The sequence below is a fragment of the Scaptodrosophila lebanonensis genome, unplaced genomic scaffold (assembly GCF_003285725.1).
Source record: "Scaptodrosophila lebanonensis strain 11010-0011.00,11010-0021.00 unplaced genomic scaffold, SlebRS2 tig00000089-arrow-pilon, whole genome shotgun sequence".
Lineage (NCBI taxonomy): Eukaryota > Metazoa > Arthropoda > Insecta > Diptera > Drosophilidae > Scaptodrosophila > Scaptodrosophila lebanonensis.
Genome location: NW_022060565.1, coordinates 1,121,410 through 1,133,942, shown reverse-complemented (window position 1 = coordinate 1,133,942; position 12,533 = coordinate 1,121,410). Strand labels below are relative to the sequence as shown.

General features: G+C 36.2%; 1 protein-coding gene and 1 long non-coding RNA gene across 2 annotated transcripts in view; one reads left to right on the top strand and one right to left on the bottom strand.

The window, feature by feature from the left end:
* Positions 1–12,533, top strand: part of LOC115626875 — a 66,910-nt gene that overhangs the window by 23,525 nt on the left and 30,852 nt on the right. The window lies entirely within an intron of this gene.
* On the bottom strand, positions 3,086–3,477 carry LOC115626876. Its single transcript, XR_003995617.1, has 2 exons — positions 3,384–3,477; positions 3,086–3,310 (listed from the first exon to the last, which is right to left on the bottom strand). It is a non-coding gene; the product is annotated as an uncharacterized LOC115626876 (long non-coding RNA).

Genomic DNA, 12,533 nt, shown 5'->3' with positions numbered 1-12,533 from the left:
TACTTGGCAATCCAAAGAGATTTGTCTCGGCTTTAGTTTACACGCGTGCTGCAGTGCCTCGACCTCGGCATAGAAGTCACACAGACATGCACAATACACATACATTTGACGACAGATAAGCAAGCGATATTTTACGAGTCAGTTGTTGTTGTTGTTACTATTGTTTTTGTTGCTGTTGTTGCTATTCCTCATTTCTGTTATTAGTGCGATGGCACATAACTCATACGCCGCGTTGCACGTCACGCGTGACCAAGCCAAATGTTGCATGCTAATTTTGTCACAGTGGCTCTCTAGGTTGTCATTGTCTATATATCGTTGCATTATACAAGTATACAATATGTATTTATTTGAGGTTTTTTTTTCTGTGTGGGAGCGCGACAGTCGCTTTGGTACTTACTTTAATTTTACATGCAACATTTATGTGGCCATCAATTTTTTATAACAGATATTTCAATTATGATCAAATCATATGTTAAGGGGAAATAGTTAGCCATTGTTATCAATAACGGGTAACTATCGCCTTTTTGCTCACTTTTGCTCAAGCCATCTTTGCCCTAATATATTACTTAATGCTTACTGAATATTACAAATTCCATTCTGCCTTGCGCATTAGCAGGTATTATAAATATTTTGCCCATGTGTCTTCTCTGAAAACTTCTCAGTTTTGAAATTAATTCATTAATATTAATTTTGTTAGCTGTTATAATACAGGAGATGTTGAACAAACATTGTATAATTTCTAATTAACTTTAAACTTCAGTAAGTTCAATATTAATATTCATTAATAAGTACAATAAATCGAAGCCAAGATAATTTGTTTAAAATGATCTTAATAAGATCATAATCGTGATCTCAGAAATTATCGCGACACTCGCTTCCGGTTTTATTTATTTGCAAACATTTTAAATTATACCTGCATTTAATTTTCTTTGTTTTTGTATAAACACTTAAGTGTAATTAAATATTAACCGTCCATACTACAAGTATAAACATGATTAATTTGGGTAGCCTGTATCTAAAGAAAATTGAGCTAAAATAATTACTGAAAATAAATAATAGAAAACACATGAATATAAATTTAAGCAAATAGTAATTCAAGTAATTAATATTATTATATGTTTCCTAAATGGCAGCAACAGATCTGTACTAAATTTATAAGCTGTGTATTGGGAAAATAGGCAAAACACATAAAAAATGTTGTTAATCAAAGTAAATAGTAAACAGTACGCCTATCTTTATTGTAATGAGCTTCATGGAGGAATCAGAACTTTTAATTATAAGAGATTTGTTGGTATAAGAAAGCCTAAAAAACCACATGAAGGATATAAATATTGATAAATATGACGAGCCGAAACACTACATAAGCACACGATTCTCAAAAACTACTTCCACTATGCCAGGACCACAGATTCTTCTACACAAATTTTAAGTCCGACCATAAGCGAAAATAAATATATTTTGTATCCATACTCATAAGCTTAGCCATGATTGATAACTTCAGAATTGCTAAGTCTTATGAGAACCAGTGATTCGCATCTACGTAAAGAAAATAAATGTTAGACTTTTAAAATAATTGAACTGTCAGAAAGGAAAAAGGATGGAAGCGTCTTGCACTAAGTACACTTATATTAGATCATAGTGGACGGTTTCCTCTGGTATCCCAAGAGTACGGGCAGCTACATTTCGTTGCATGGGAAATGGGATTTACGGCTCATTGAATTGTTGACTTTGTTCAAGCAATTTTGCCATTGCCTGATTAAGCTACGCATATCGATTTGATATTTGTTGTGGCCTCTAGGCTGTCATATGCGTCGCGACTTGCGGCGCGTCGTGTGTGATTTCTGAATGGGCCCTAATGACTGGCTAGTGGTTGCTGTCACTTAAGCTGGCCCCAAATGCATACAAATACTTATACATGCACATGTGTACATGTGTGTGATATACTCGTGTGTATGTGTGTGTGTGCTCAGTTCTTGGCAAAATTATTGCAGGCCAATAAACTAAAATACATTTTTTGTTTGTCCCCCAATGAATGGCACGCGGTCAGCGGCCGGGGCGATGGCGACGACTTGCCTCAATGGGCCGCTGCCAACTAATGAGTGCAGCAATGGCTAAAACAACTACAACTACAACAACAACAACGACAATTAGCTAAATGCAACATAGCTGAGACGACAAAATGCAACAAAAAATGAAAATGAGCCGAGCATTAAAGGCAACGATGAAGATGGCGATGATGGCGATGACGGCGATGGGAATGGGAATGGCGACGTTGTCGACAGCCTTGCACTCAATTCGATTCAGATGCATTCGTTTGCCGTCTGGCAAGACACTCGCACCCATTTGGGCTCATTCTCATATTTTCAATCAGCTAATTTTCTTGCTCGGCTCGCAGCATGTCAAGGCTTCGTATTGATGTGGTGTTGATGGGATTTGGCCGAATATGTCGCAGCAGGCCAGCTGCTATACAACTACGAAATGCAATATTTCGCAAGATGTGCCACACGGGGGGGTCGGTGGTTGAATAAGAAATGCTCGCCATTCATCAAAACGATGCACGTCGGCGACGAGGCAACTACAACGGCAACCACGACAGCGACAGCGACAACATGAACTGTCTGGCGTGGCCAAGATTTATGTGGCAGTGCCAGGCAAAGTGCTCATAACGCAAGTAATTCAATGGTCATTTGAAATATTTGCGCATTCGGTCATCGTCAGTGCCGGCGTTGTTAATTAATACAAATGTGAGTGCAGGAAAGCGGAACGTTTAAGATATAACGAGCTAATAGCAAATGCTCGATTGACTGCTTGAGAGCGAACTTAAACGTTAATTGATTAGTCAGATGACAAACGACAGCTAAGCTTCTTATGTCCATTAAGCAGACCAAACAGATCAAGAGTGAGAACGCGGACAATTAGGTCAGCTTTGGCGTACCGAAGAAATTATACCCTTGCTAGTGTACTTCGCTAAAATCTAATCTGCTTTCAATAAATGCATAAAGACTTCTTAATAATTATCGCTTCACTGGCAGCTGTTTAATAAGACTTTTGATTTTTACATCTGCCATAGCAACAATTAATAAAATCATAGCCAAATAGTTGTATTAATATGAAGTGGAAACATTCTTATTATTTCATTATTATTTCAATATCTATGATCCAACATTGCTGACTTTAGACGGACCCTTAATTGTGTAAGATTCAATTTTCTTTAAATACGTAAAAACTATTTACATTTTGTTGTGGTGGAACGGCCTGATGGCTTCTTCAAACATTCTGAGAACTGAGGTAGGTCCGATGAGTAGTTCACCTACAAAAGAAAAATGAACATTTTGGAAAAGCGGCAATTTACTTCTAGTATTCTTTTAACTCGATGCACCTACCCCGGCGATTCTCAAACTTCTTTAACCCGCCTGAAAAATATATTTTCGCGAGGTCTGCAAAGTAGCCTTCTCCTTCCAAAAAACCAGAATCGAATCAGCGATATTGCCGTTTTTACATTAGATTAGTTTAAAGCAACTAAGAATTCGATTTTATGTAATGCTTGTTGTTTCTTCTATGTTTGCTTTCTGACTGTTGTGGAACGTCTGTGCCTGCATCGGTCGCTGCTTTTGGTATTTATTTCCGAATACACCGGGTGTGCCTCATTTGCGTGGCCTGTCGGCCCGTCCGCCCGTCAAATGTCCGTCTACCTGTCCAATAGGCACTGCACGTGCTCCTTCATCAGCACTCGCCTCATAAAACTACCGGCTTAACGGCGCAATTTTATGAGGTCGCCTTTAGCCTGACCATCAGCAAAAACATTTGGGTGTCGTGCTCTCATAAAATGTGCTTTAATTTACAAATTCTTGAGCACACAAGAAATTTATTTTATGATCAGACGAGTTTCTGTAACGCCACTGATCAATGCCGATGCTGGATGCTCCGAATTGGTAATAAGGTGCGGCAAACAACAATTCCAATGGCGGCAACAATTCCTTCTGGTTTTCACAGAAGCAGTTGCCGCAGATGTCCCAGAGCTGACCCTTTGTTCAATACACGCCCCAAACTGGACTATTGACGAATGCAGTGTTGCACACATTCAGGTTGTAAGTGCCTGCTAGGTGGTTGCAAGTATTGGTGCAAGGTCGTACATGGCTCCCGATTTTGATTGGCTCGTTGTAGTCGCTTAAGCCATGATAGCAAACGGGAAGCGACAAGCGATTGGGACAGGAAATTCTTAATGAATTGCAGCAGCTATTAATGCCAGATCAGGGCAAATGGAATGACAGCAAGGACATGTCTGATGATGACATAAATGGCATCCCCGGCAGCCTCACCATGACAGGACTGCCTGCTCCTTTGTATGGCAGTCGAGCAATGTGTGTGTGTGTGTGTGTGTTGCCCTCAGAATTGTTGTTTATGTTCTTGCTACAGCGTCTCTGTTACTACACTGTTATCGCTGTCGTCGTCGTTACACCCTGAGCTTGTTCCTTAAGCGTGTCCTCTGGCTTGCATAAGCTGATTTAGCTCATTGCCCCACGTGTCCCATGTGTCCCAGCGTCCATTGGAAATGAACACTGCATTAAAGCCAAACTCTCTTCTTCTCCTTTTACATATACATGCATACATACTACGTATTAAGTTGGAATTTTGTAATTTTGCATTGTTTTGTATTACGTGCGCCTGCAAGTATGCAATGGCAAATAGCGGTTGTTCAAGGTTAACAAGCTTGCCTTCAACGTAATGCAAAAGTAAGCTTTGGAAATGCGAAAGTTTTCATGAAAGTGTGTCTTGTTTATCCAGAAATGTAAGATAAAATAATACAATGAATGTTGTAGGAAATTCTACAGAAATTACAATTATTATGAACATATCGATATTAAACGATGTTTAACCTAACACAAGAGTTACACGAATTAAAGTTGGCTCCCAATAAAGAGGCAGATACATATTTGTATTGTACTGTCGACACATTGCCAAAAAGTACCGTAGCTCTACAATATTTATTTACCCATGAAGAAATCAGTACAATCAACACTTATATATACACATATTGGATTATTATTATTATATTTAATTTTCTGTCTTGCATAAAAAACGAGTATTAGGATTAATTCCTTTCTAAATTCATTTTTGTAAGCTACTAAAACTTTTAAAAACTCGGGTAGTGCTGTGTTATGAAACTTTTTCGAACTAATTATGCTTCTTATTATGTCCACTTTGTGTACAACTTAAAGCGTTTTGTTTTATCAAACACATTTCATAATCACAGAAAATAAATAAAATAATAAAGCGAAGGAAGAAGAAAACAAATTATTTTTTTTTGGGGTTAAACATCAATGGACATTATTTGCGACCCACCAGGTCCTTAGACATACTCGTACAAGTGAGACACAAATGACCCCTTTTTTTAATTCGATTGTACCTCCTGGAAATAATGGATGTTAAAGCGGTAAAACGGGTCGGTCACATAATTAGCAAAAAATTTCGTATGCCGATGCTTTTTGTTTGAGTTTTGTGTTTTAATTGGCGTTGCCGAATTGTTAGGGCTTGAGGGCAAATTTGGACAAAGTTTTCGTTTAACTTTAAATGGTTTTTAATTTCATTTATGTGCCCGACAAATAATAAAAACAGAACCAACGTTCAAATTAATGTGCATTAAGTTGTTTTTGTGCTTCTATATGTTTGTATGTGGCTGTGCGGAAAAGTTGGAAAATTTCGCGAAAGTGTTGCGGTCTTTTGGGTGGACTTGCCGCTGGTAAACAACCGCTGACCATTTATTTGACATTTATTATGCAAAAGCTTGCCGTAAAACATTTAAGCGTTGAATAGCAAAAACAACAACAACGACGCCACCAAGGGACCAACAACGAGAACACATTTAATTAGTGCGCATTGTAGGACACTGCATTAATTATTATAATAATGATGTTGCTGTCTGACAAAATAACAAGCGACGCTAACGACCTACGCATATGTATATATGTACATACGTGTACATGTACAAGTGCATTCATTATACATACAAAATGATGCGATACTCATGTTCCACACAATTGTTAAAATGTGTATTCAATTTAAAATTGATTTCATTGCACGACTGTCCAGAACGAAAAAAACGTATTCGCTGGAGAGGAGTATAAAGCAGGCATACAAGAATAGTATGGCATGAAATGCCCAAATGAATTCAACTGCACGTTGCAAAAGTTTTTCAATTAAAGTTAAACCAGCACGCACTTACACACGCATACACACACACACACACAAACACAATATACACTGAATGCGACTGTGGCGACCAAGCCAAACGATCAACAAATGAACACAAAGTTAAAGCGAAACTTTCAAGTTTCAATTTATGGCAGGCAGCTAGGCAGCCAGGTCTGCCAGGAAAGTTGAAAAATGAAAGTGTTGGAGTTGAGGAATTTCAAAGGTCAAATTAAGTGTTCTTCTCACTCTGCACTCCTGAGTGTGACTGTGACAACAAAGCAGGTAATAGTAACGCATAACTCATGTTGGACTACATTTTTTATAACATTTTATAGCGATTTGGTATTAATTTCTGAACGGATATTTAATAAAGCAAATTTATAAACCCGGCAATGAGTACGGCCTACTTTTAGCTATAAATGCTAGCAAAGAAATCAATCGGTTGTTCAAATGCGTACATTAAGGATTTTTCCTTAAATGCAGAAAGCGCTTCCTTCTATTTAAGCATGACTCTCATTTGAATATTTTTGGTTGACAGCTTTTCTTCTATGCTATGCACAGCTATATAAACGTTTTTATATTCTTTATTTACGATAGCAGATATGAATTGGTGCCACAGAACTGTCATTCTATTTATCAGAGTCTTAAAAAATTTATCATACTAATAAAGTAAGTTAAGTAAAATAGTGCTCATATATTATACAAAGTCTATTAGGTAGCACGGAAATAAAAAATAAAAATGCTTGCAAAGCAGTTGAATTCTTACTAGAAAATCGATTCAATTTTCAGAATATTCCAGTTTCTGTGCGATCTTATTTTGAGCTGCCCCTGTACTTATATAATCCCTTTTTATTGTTTTAGCTCAAAGTAAAACATACAATTGTTTTACATTAAGCGATAGACAGTGGTTTAGAATCGATTTTAAAGGTCTAATGCTGTTTAAAGAGCTTGCATTGATAGTTTCAAATGTTAGATCTAGTTTGAGTCTGAAATACCTATTTTACTGTTCAAAATAAATTGGCATTGATGGATTTATATGAATATAACTATAATATTATTGTCAATGTAATATACTTATTAAGTAAACTACTCCTGAGTATTCAATAACAATTTGTCCCCGCTTTTGTTACATATTAGAAACTGTCCGTTCAGTCATAAAATGCTAACACACAGTAATTAAGTAGAAAAGTCTTACAAACTGAACGCTTTATTGTTTACTAATAATAAGTGGAAACACCCAAATTTATGAGCCATTTTTTGTGAATTAATAAAATGAAAAAATGTCTTTATATTAAAACGCTAAGGCTTGTTGAAAAAACTCCTTGAATGACTTTAAGCTTAATTATGACTTTCCTATATACCATACTTTTTAGTTTTATAAATTTGTATTTCTGACATATAGCAGAATTTAATTTAGATTTTCCGTTTTGTAAAGTTTAACCCTAAGGCTCCGTTTCATTTTTCCAAAGTCTGTCTGAGGGAATCGACCCTTATATACACCCTTAACATACGTTTTAAAGCCATGTTAAAAGTCGCATCGCGCAATGCGAATTGTTAAGTCGCAATCCCAAAAGCGCTCAGAAGAGTAGCGCCCCCTGTGGGCCAGTAGCGACAAGCGATGATGTGAAACCAAATCTGAGGCAATAGTACAGCCACAGTTTAATGCAGTTCCATTTAATCTACCTGGTGGGGTAACGGGAGAGGTAAAGGGTTCTTCGGCGTTGACAGCACCTGAAACCATTTTATGATGTCATAAAAAACAGGAAAAATCCTGTGTTTTTTATTTTCTATTTAACCCTTTAACATAAAAAACGAGGCGCTTGCAATGTGCTGCTATTTGGAATTCCACGAATACTTTTACTGGGGCCTCATATAAGCAAGAATGCGCGCTCGTGTGTGTGGGTGTGCGTTGTCATCTCTACACACATATCTGCATATGTATGTGGTTCCGTTCACACGATGCAAGATTTGCAAAGAAATGTCTATTGTATCCGCTGCTAATATTTTGGATACATCTGACGTGATAAATTAATTATCATAATTTTTGGGATACGCATATATTCGAATATTCAAATTTAAGCGCAGAGCACGCCTTTAGGCTATTTCATAATTCCAAAAACTAATTAAATAATAGCAAATAATAAAATTACATCAAAACAAATCATTAGAAATATTTGCCACATAAAATTACCGCATATTTAAAATTCAATTTAGATTGTACTTCTACGCATTGTAACTAGTGTGTAAATGTAAAAGTTTTCCTTTCAGAATCAATTTAAACCATATTTTGGTCTAGTTTTGTAGCATAAACGAGGCTTATTTGAAAAAGATTTGTTGCTTTTTTTCATTCATGCAGGCAAAAATGATTGCTTGTGCCAATTTATTTATGCTCATATTTATACTTATATTTTATGGGGTGTATCGTAAGGTATTAGGTGAAAATGACATTTTTAGATATACAAGTACGAGTAAATAACATTGCTTAGAATGCTAAGGAAGGTAGTTCAGAAAAGGTAATTGGAATCGATTTCAAAACGTAAGGCTTGATTTAAAAAAAAATTACATTTAATGCTATTTCCAATGATTTTGATTTTCTTAATAAAGTTTTGATTAAAATTATAGAAATTTTTAATCGAATGAACTTTTTTATTATTTAATGGAAAGCTTATATTTGTAATGCCAAGCACCTAGGTTTTCTTCAGAGTAGTTAAGAGTGTTTTCGTAGGTTCGACTCTGATCGTTAGTCTTGCAAAAAATCACAATAAGGCACTCGATTCTCGTTGATAGTCTGAACAGGGCCTATTTAAATAGATTTCATGTGCAGTTTTTCATGCACGTTTAGTTTTAATTTTTCCCCCAATGCCCTTAAAGTGCGCAACAATTGGCAGACAGAGCGGGAACAGAGGAAGCGGAAGAAGTAGAAGCTTACACACTGTTTTCTCTTATGTGTGCTTGTATATATATCCTACAGATGTATGTGTGTGTGTGTGTGTGTGCGGCATGTTTTTTCTCCCCCGTGACCAGAGGGGATTTTCATATAAAATACAGAAGAAGCCTAGTGGGCGGCCTGGTGGGGAACCTCCTGGCAGGCATCCAGACAGCTGCAAGACCACACGTAATGGCCCTCCCCCCATTGCCAACACTCCCCTTTGTCCAACGCCTTTTTCCCGCCCTTCTTGCGCTGACAAAGCGTATTGGCAAGTTTCACGTTGCTTGCCACATTGTTTAAATAAAGATAAAGTACGAAAAATCAAAGTTTCGCATGCCATTGAAAACGATAAGTATACATCCATGTATGTAAATCTATACATACATATGTATGTTTGTATCTGCATACGTGTGTGCACCTTGGCATGTGGTAGGGTCCTTGGGGACCTCTGCACCAACGGGCGGCAGTTGACGCATTTGCTTCTGGCTTTGGAACTTATGGTTTGTCACTTTAAATTCTGTGAGCCATTTATTGGGCACTTAAGTTAAGTTTACATCCCGCTTATACTTAGAAGGACTTGTTGTATATTTTAAATAATTTAGGGGCTATATGAGCGGTTAACATGTTCTCTCTTCAAATGTTCATACAAAAGCGTCGCTTTATTAGTTTGTGTTTCCAACTCATCTTACGATTAAACAAGACAAGCGCAAAATCTTTTTTATATTTTCATTTAAATAATTCCTGTTTTGAAAAACTATAAAAAGCTGTTTTATAAGTTGAAAAAATCATTCTAAATTATTATGCTTTGTTAAAGATTTAACACAAATATTATATTGAAATTTGCATAAACATAAATATATGCTTCTTTAAGATATGCTAACTAAGATATTCGAAATGGTAGAGAATTTTATACCAGGAAGCTCTAAAGCTTACACCCGAGGTCGGTTACACCCGCAGGCAGTTCTCACTTTAACTCATGTTTTCCAATATCCAATACGATGTTGATAAAAGTTAAAACCAAAAGAAGGCAACATATTTTCATTTCGATCCCTTTCAATTATATCTTTCGCAAGTACATTTTAAGGCTGCAATTATGTTTAGCTTCTTTGCGATTTCTGGTATTTATGTATGTATGTTTATTGTGCCTTATTTTTGCTTTAGTTATTAATTCATTTGAAAATTCAAGAACAATTCAATGGTTTTATTATTTATTTATTAACGTAAATCTAATAATAAGCCAAATCACTCATCTATTCCAAAGACTTGAAGAAAGACTGTCATATGGGCCACTCAAAGTTCAGGAAATACGAGTTTTTGTTTCACCTAATTAACGTTTTGGCACTTTGAAACTTTTGCCGCAGTTTTTTCTGAATGTACATACAAGAAATAAGTATACAACAAATTACCATATCGGATATCTTATTAGAATAAGTGATGATTACAAAGTTTACAAATGCCAAAGAAAAGTTAAATGTAATCAAAGCTAATAGCACAATCAAGAGCACGCATAGCCGGAAAACACAAACAAATACCCACATACGATTATTTACAGAAATACAGAAACAACATTTGCAACGCATTTTATTTTTATACTTGGAAACATTTTTGTGTGCGTGTGTGTGTGTGTGTGAATGTGTGGCTGTTCTTGTGGGTGTAATTTACTGTCCTGCCCTTTGGGGCTAACAAATTTTAGTTTGCCCGAGATAAGCAAGCAATATATTTGTTTGTACGTGTGTGTGTGTGTGTGTGTGTGTGTGTGTGTGTCGCTGGGTTAAGGACAAATCACGCATCAATAGCAATCAATCAATTTGTTCACAAACATAGCAACTTACTAGCAAACAAAGGGGACTGCAACAACAACAACAACCATCAACAAAGCGGGCGCAAAAAAGTCAAATCGACACAGGCACGGCCAAAAGTTAACAGAGCATCTAATGTGATTTTGACACACTCTCTCATAGGCAAACATACATAAAGGCACGCACACACACACACACACACAGACACACACAGACACACACACACGCAAGCACACGACAGCTTTTGTTTACACTTTGGTCCGCACAGCCTCCCACTTCCTTCAGCCCTGCATCGTCTATTCTCTGTCGTTTTTCATAATTGACTTGAATTTTATTAAACGCAGAACATTTCGGTTTCGGGTTCAGTTATGGTTCATTTTTTTGTCCGCATTATTGTCCCCCAACTGCCTAGCCGTGGATGTGGTTAGCGGCCGCCCTTTGCTTACATGCGCCTTGGACTCTCTAAGCTTAGCAAATAGTTATAAAATCAATAATAAACAAATCGAAAGTCTCACTGCTCTCCCAAATAAAAAATACTCGCCATATACCAGCACCAAGTAAAACTCGTTTAAAAAATTTAGGTGTGTATATTGTTCAAAAATTGCTTTTCAATTTAATTTATTCAAATTAAATATAATTGGCTAATTTACAAATGTGAATAATATATAAATATGCAAGTCAATTCAGCAAAATGAATACATAATTAATTTAAAATTTCATCAAAAAATATGATATAGTGAATGAATCGGCTTCTAACTCGCAAGGGTGTCGAAAAAGTATCACCTATCTCTTATGGCAGCAATACCTCCATTTTCGACTGTCAATTTTAGTTTGTAAAACGAATCATTTCTACTCCATTCCGTTGAAGGAATCGTTCAATTAAACTATTTATTAACATTACAATGATTATACAATAAGAATGTATTTTTTAAATGTTTTAACATGATTCTACAAATCAAAAAAAAATATTATGTATTGCATTCATAAATGATTTACAAAGTGCAGTTCAAAATAAATACATTTGTTGATAATAGTGAGCAAGGGACTGGCTGATGTCTGAACTTGAATAAAAGTCATCTTCAGATCATAACGGGATTTCTAATATATGTCTGTTGATTATCCGTCTATCCTTTCGGCTTCGATTTACATAGTTAGGGGTTCACTCGCCTAGCACTGAAGCAATGAAAGATATGAAGGGCTGAAGAGGAACAACAGTTTTAATAAATGAGAAATAAGAATTACATCATACATTAATGCTTGGGCGAAAATGAATAAAAGTGGGCTTTAGACTTGCTCTAATTGAATAAATAGACATATTTTAAAAAAATCGTTTGGGGAAGGGCTTATTTAAAGGAACCAACAAGTTTTTCGGGCAGGTGAAAGGAATTACATTACAAATTTTTATTCGTTGTATATACATATGTACATATATACGAGTACAGTGTATAAAAAGAGGGTTCGGTTTCGTGGCCTAAAATGTACATACGGTCGTTGTCAGTCATTTTGCGGTTTCGAAAATGCTCGGGGCTATAAATTCATCAGGCGCTAAATGGCTTAGTAAATGTAGCCGCATGCCATATCACAATGCTCTATAAGACCGCAACATAAACTAA